This window comes from Salvelinus namaycush, chromosome 26 (genome assembly GCF_016432855.1).
Source record: "Salvelinus namaycush isolate Seneca chromosome 26, SaNama_1.0, whole genome shotgun sequence".
Taxonomy (NCBI): domain Eukaryota; kingdom Metazoa; phylum Chordata; class Actinopteri; order Salmoniformes; family Salmonidae; genus Salvelinus; species Salvelinus namaycush.
Genome location: NC_052332.1, coordinates 822,163 through 829,062, shown reverse-complemented (window position 1 = coordinate 829,062; position 6,900 = coordinate 822,163).

Below are 6,900 nucleotides of genomic sequence, written 5' to 3'. Positions count from 1 at the left end.
GTCAGCCAGGATCCGCCAGAGCCGTCTGCCAGTCATGAGCTGCCCCTCAGTCCGGAGCTGCCCCTCAGTCCGGAGCTGCCCCTCAGTCTGGAGCTGCCCCTCAGTCCGGAGCTGCCCCTCAGTCCGGAGCTGCCCCTCAGTCCGGAGCTGCCCCTCAGTCCGGAGCTGCCCCTCCGTCCAGTGGCGCCCTCTGGGATGGTATTCAGTCCGGGACTCGCCGTTCCAGAGGCGCCACCAAAGCGGGTAGTGACTATGGTGGAGGGGGGTCCACGTCCCGCACCCGAGCCGCCGCCATAGGAAGGCCCACCCGGACCCTCCCCTTCTGTGTCAGGTTTTGCGGCCGGAGTCCGCACCTTTGGGGGGGGGTACTGTCACACCCTGTTATATTGATTTTCTTTATTAGTTTAGTTAGGTCAGGGTGTGACATGGGATGTTTGTGTGTTTTGTCTAGTTTAGGGTGTGTGTATTGTTTAGGGGGTTTTGTATAGTGTATGGGGTTGTGTTCAGTAGAGAGGTTTAGGAAAGTCTATGGTTGCCTGGTTTGGTTCTCAATCAGAGACAGCTGTTTATTGTTGTCTCTGATTGGGAGCCATATTTAAGGCAGCCATAGGCTTTAGGTGATTGTGGGTAATTGTCTATGTTCTATGTTGCATGTGTGCACTTAGTTCGTTTTAGCTTCACGTTTGTTTTTTGTTCGTTTAGGAAGTGTTTGTTTTTCTTCATTAAAAGAAGATGGCTTTCTTTCACGCTGCGCCTTGGTCCACTCATTCGTCATATAACGGTCGTGACATTTATATATAATAAATTAGCAAAAATGTCTAAAAACCAGTTTTTGCTTTGTCATTATGGGGTATTGTGTGTAGATTGTTGAGAAAAAAAATGTCACCCATTTTAAAATAAGGCTGTAACATAACAAAATGTGGAAAAAGTCAAGGGGTCTGAATACTTTCCGAAGGCACTGTATAAGATGGAAGGGAATTCCATGCACACATGGCTCTGTATAATACTGTACGGTTCATTGAATTTGTTCTGGACCTGGGGACGATTAAAAGGCCCCTGTTGGCATGTCTGGTGGGGTAAGTGTGTGTGTCAGTGCTGTGTGTACGTTGACTGCAAAAAATATGAATTTCCAACACATTGTTTCTTATAAAATCAAGAAGTGACGCAGTCAGTCTTTCCTCAACTCTTAGCCAAGAGAGACTGGCATGCATAGTATTAATATTAGCCATCTGATTACAGTGAAGAGCAAGACGTGCCGCTCTGTTCTGGGCCGGTTGCAGCTTAACTATGCCTTTCTTTGCAGCACTTGACCGTATGACTGGACAATAATAAGATAAAACTAGAGCCTGCAGGACTTGCTTTGTGGAGTGTGGTGTCAAAAAAGCAGAGCATCTCTTTATTACAGACAGACCTCTCCCCATCTTTACAACCATTTCATCTATATGTTTTGACCATGACAGTTAACAATAGTAAAGTACAGATACCCCCCAAAAATACTTAAGAAGAACTTTAAAGTATTTTTACTTAAGTACTTTACACCCCTGATATGGTTGAATCATCAGCATACATGGACACATATGCTTTTTTAAATGCCAGTGGCAGGTCATTGGTAACAATAGAAAAGAGTAGAGGGGCTAGAGAGCTGCCCTGCGGTACACCACACTTTACATATGTGACATTAGAGAAGCTTCCATTAAAGCCCTCTGAGTTCTATTAGATAGCTCTGAATCCACGATATGGCAAACGTTGAAGAGCCATAACACTTATGTTTTCTTAACAGGTTATGGTCAATAATATCAAGGCTGCACTGAAATCTAACAGGACAGCTTCCACAATCTTCTTATTATCAATATCTTTAAACCAGTCATCAGTCATTTGTGTCAGTGCAGTACATGTTGTGTGCCCTCTATAAGCATTTTCTTTAAAAAATATATATTTTACCTTTATTTAACTAGGCAAGTCAGTTAAGAACAAATTCTTATTTTCAATGACGGCCTAGGAACAGTGAGTTAACTGCCTTGTTCAGGGGCAGAATGACAGATTATTACCTTGTCAGCTCAGGGATTTGATCTTGCAACAAGTCCAACACTCTAACCACTAGGCTACCTGCCACCTGCTACCTGCATGCTGAAATTCTGTTAATTTGTTTACAGAGAAATAACATTGTATTTAGTCAAACACCATTTTTTGCAAAGAGCTGGCATCAAGCTGATAGGTCTGCTGTTAAAACCAGTAAAGGCCGCTTTACCACTCTTGGAATGACTTTGGCTTCCCTCCAGGCCTGAGGACAAAGACTTTAATCTAGGCTCAGATTAAAGATATGACAGCTAGGACTGGCTATAGAGTCAGCTACCATCCTCAGTAGCTTTCCATCTAAGTTGTCAATGTCATTATTGTCATTATACTATTATACTACTACTATGTCATTATACTATTATACTAAGTTGTCATTATTGATCAATAGCTAACTTTACAAAAATATAACTTGCAATTATTTTCTTTAATGATTTGTTTTGAGTACAAAGGCTCACTGTTCGTGTTTGGCATTTCCTGCCTAAGTTTGCCCACTTTGCCAATGAAGTACCATCAGTACCACGGGGGCCTCTCAGGGGTGTGTGCTCAGTCCCCTCCTGTACTCCCTGTTCACTCATGACTGCACGGCCAGGCACGACTCCAACACCATCATTAAGTTTGCCTGATCACCGACAAGAGACCTGACCATGTGGTGCAAGGACAGCATCTCCCTCAACGTGATCAAGACACAGGAGATGATTGTGGACTACAGGAAAAGGAGGGCCGAGCATGCCCCCATTCTGTAGTGGAGCAGGTTGAGATCTTCAAGTTACTTGGCGTCCACATCACCAACGAACTAACATGGTCCAAGCACACCAAGACAGTCATGAAGAGGGCACGACAAACATATTCCCCCTCAGGAGACTGAAAAGATTTGGCATGGGTCCTCAGATCCTCAAAAGGTTATATAGCTGCACCATCGAGAGCATCCTGCCGGGTTGCATCACCGCCTGGTATGGCAACTGCTCGGCCGCAAGGCACTACAGAGGGTAGTGCGTACGGCCCAGCACACCACTGGGGCCAAGCTTCCTGCCATCCAGGACCTCTATACCAGGCGGTGTCAGAGGAAGGCCCTAAAAATGTTCAGACTTCAGACTGTTCTTTCTGCTACCGCACAGCAAACGGTACAGGAGCGCCAAGTCTAGGTCCAAGAGGCTTCTAAACAGCTTTTATCCCCAAGCCATAAGACTCTTGAACATCTAATCAAATGCCCCCCCCCTTTAAGCTGCTGCAACTCTATCATCTACGCATAGTCACTAGGTAGTAACTACCTAGACGTACATATTACCTCAATTACCTCGACTAACCAGTGCCACACATTGACTATATACCGGTACCCCCTGTATATAGCCTCGCTATTGTTATTTTACTGCTGCTCTATAATTATTTGTTACTTTTATTTTTTATTAGGTATTTTTCTTAACTGCATTGTTGGTTAATAAGGGCTTTTAAGTAATCATTTCACTGTTGTATTCGGCGTATGTGACCACATTTGATTTAAAGAAGTCATTAAAATAATTGGCAACATCAAATGGTTGTGTGATGAACAAGCTATCTGATTTCATGAAAGATGGAGTTGAATTTGTCTTTCTGCCCATAATTTCACAAGGGACAAGTAACCAGATGCAGCTGATAATGTACATAGGTGACAGCAGGCCGGGGGTCACTCACTCATGTAAATTATGACTATAAAGGACAATGGAGACTATGTACAGTGGGGCAAAAAATTATTTAGTCAGCCACCAATTGTGCAAGTTCTCCCACTTAAAAAGATGAGAGGCCTGTAATATTCATCATAGGTACACTTCAACTATGACAGACAAAATGAGAAAAAAAAATCCAGAAAATCACATTGTAGGATTTTTAATGAATTTATTTGCAAATTATGGTGGAAAATAAGTATTTGGTCACCTACAAACAAGCAAGATTTCTGGCTCTCACAGACCTTCTTTAAGAGGCTCCTCTGTCCTCCACTCGTTACCTGTATTAATGGCACCTGTTTGAACTTGTTATCAGTATAAAAGACACCTGTCCACAACCTCAAACAGTCACACTCCAAACTCCACTATGGCCAAGACCAAACAGCTGTCAAAGCACACCAGAAACAAAATTGTAGACCTGCACCAGGCTGGGAAGACTAAATCTGCAATAGGTAAGCAGCTTGGTTTGAAGAAATCAACTGTGGGAGCAATTATTAGGAAATGGAAGACATACAAGACCACTGATAATCTCCCTCGATCTGGGGCTCCACGCAAGATCTCACCCCGTGGGGTCAAAATGATCACAAGAACGGTGAGCAAAAATCCCAGAACCACACGGGGGGACCTAGTGAATGACCTGCAGAGAGCTGGGACCAAAGTAACAAAGCCTACCATCAGTAACACACTACGCCGCCAGGGACTCAAATCCTGCAGTGCCAGACGTGTCCCCCTGCTTAAGCCAGTACATGTCCAGGCCCGTCTGAAGTTTGCTAGAGAGCATTTGGATGATCCAGAAGAAGATTGGGAGAATGTCATATGGTCAGATGAAACCAAAATAGAACTTTTTGGTAAAAACTCAACTCGTCGTGTTTGGAGGACAAAGAATGCTGAGTTGCATCCAAAGAACACCATACCTACTGTGAAGCATGGGGGTGGAAACATCATGCTTTGGGGCTGTTTTTCTGCAAAGGGACCAGGACGACTGATCCGTGTAAAGGAAAGAATGAATGGGGCCATGTATCGTGAGATTTTGAGTGAAAACCTCCTTCCATCAGCAAGGGCATTGAAGATGAAACGTGGCTGGGTCTTTCAGCATGACAATGATCCCAAACACACCGCCCGGGCAACGGGCGGTGTGTTTCCGCCCGTTGCCCGGGCGGAAACAGATCTCAACCCCATAGAAAATCTTTGGAGGGAGTTGAAAGTCCGTGTTGCCCAGCAACAGCCCCAAAACATCACTGCTCTAGAGGAGATCTGCATGGAGGAATGGGCCAAAATACCAGCAACAGTGTGTGAAAACCTTGTGAAGACTTACAGAAAACGTTTGACCTCTGTCATTGCCAACAAAGGGTATATAACAAAGTATTGCGATAAACTTTTGTTATTGACCAAATACTTATTTTCCACCATAATTTGCAAATAAATTCATTAAAAATCATACAATGGATTTCTGGATTTTTTTCTTCTAATTTTGTCTGTCATAGTAGAAGTGTACCTATGATGAAAATTACAGGCCTCTCTCATCTTTTTAAGTGGGAGAACTTGCACAATTGGTGGCTGACTAAATACTTTTTTGCCCCACTGTATATCTGGGCAATTCCATGGTAATGGAATTACTGAGACTCATTTCTCACTTTAAAATGTATACCAAACAAAAAACATTGATTTCAAAGTTTAAAAAAATGTAAAACATAACTCTGTGCACAATCACTACTTCCAACAATTTCCACAGAACATTTTACAAAAACATCTACTGGAAGAACTTTGCAGATAATGTTTGGTAACAGAATAAAACTCAGGAAGATTTTACAAGGAAGAAAACTGTAGTTTTTCCCAAATATCTTTTTATTATTATATGCTGTGTACATTTTTCAAAAAACACTTTGAAATCAAATGTTTTTCGTTTGCCATACATGTCGTTACAGGAAATAAATAATAAAATAACGTATCAGAATAGTAAAAAAGGAGCAGTAAAACACCTGCCGTGGTGTTGTGAAGGCTAAAATCTCCCACTGTTACAAGGGCCTGGGGCATTCATAATTTCTCCACTTCGAAAGCTAGTGTTCACTCATTTTGGCAACAAAGTGGGCAACCATAATGGTGATGAAGAAATACAGATGGTCATTTGTTTTCACTTTTGACACAGGTCCACGTTATATTCTGCACTTAAATGAAACAAGAACATTATAGTATGCCACTGTGCGTGGCATACCATGTGTAGGTTGAGATTAATATGACCATCCAATGATCAAAGAAGATGGAAAGGAACCAAAATCTGACTGGAACAAAGGCCAGCATAGAGCACACTCGGGGCCTTACAATGCCAGCCAGCCCTGTTCTAGATTGAAAGGGAGATACCTAGTCAGTTGACTCAACTGAAATGTCTTCCGCATTTAACCCAACCCCTCTGAATCAGAGTGAACACAAAACAGAGTAAAAACTCATTCAGTTGGCTGACTGAAATATGTATCATTGGCCTGTCAACCACCCAAATACGTATGGCTTATAAGAAATATATTTTTTTACAAACACACATTCTGAATTTCCATGGGCCTTCCAACACTGAGAGAGCATGCCTTGTCCATGTCCATTTGTCATGCTGCTGAGCTATTATTTAACTAATGCCATCTTACCGTGTCAACCTTTTGCACCTGCACTTTTTGTAGCTAAGCCAAGTACATTATGTAATGAAAGTAAAAAGCATTTTTTCTATCTCAGCCTCCCTAAAATGTTTCTATAGGTTTTTAACTCTATCATGAACTTTAGCCGGTAGTGCAGGGTTTCCAAAACTCGATCCTGGGGACCCCGAGGGGTGCACGTTTTGGTTTTTGCCCACCACTGATTCAAATAATCAACTAATCATCAAGCTTGGATCATTTCAATCAGCTGTGTAGTGCTAGGGCATAAAACAAAATGTGCACCCCTTTGGGTCCCCAGAACCGAGTTTAAGAAACGCTGAGGTAGTGCCTGTTTATGCATATGCTCATTGTTAGGATTTCAACAATAAGTTGCTAACTGAGAAACTATGCCCCTAAACATGTACAATACATACGCATGAGAAGCATCAATGCTGCTTAGACTATGTAAAAGACCACAATTCGGTATGCTACCCAAATTATGGATTGAG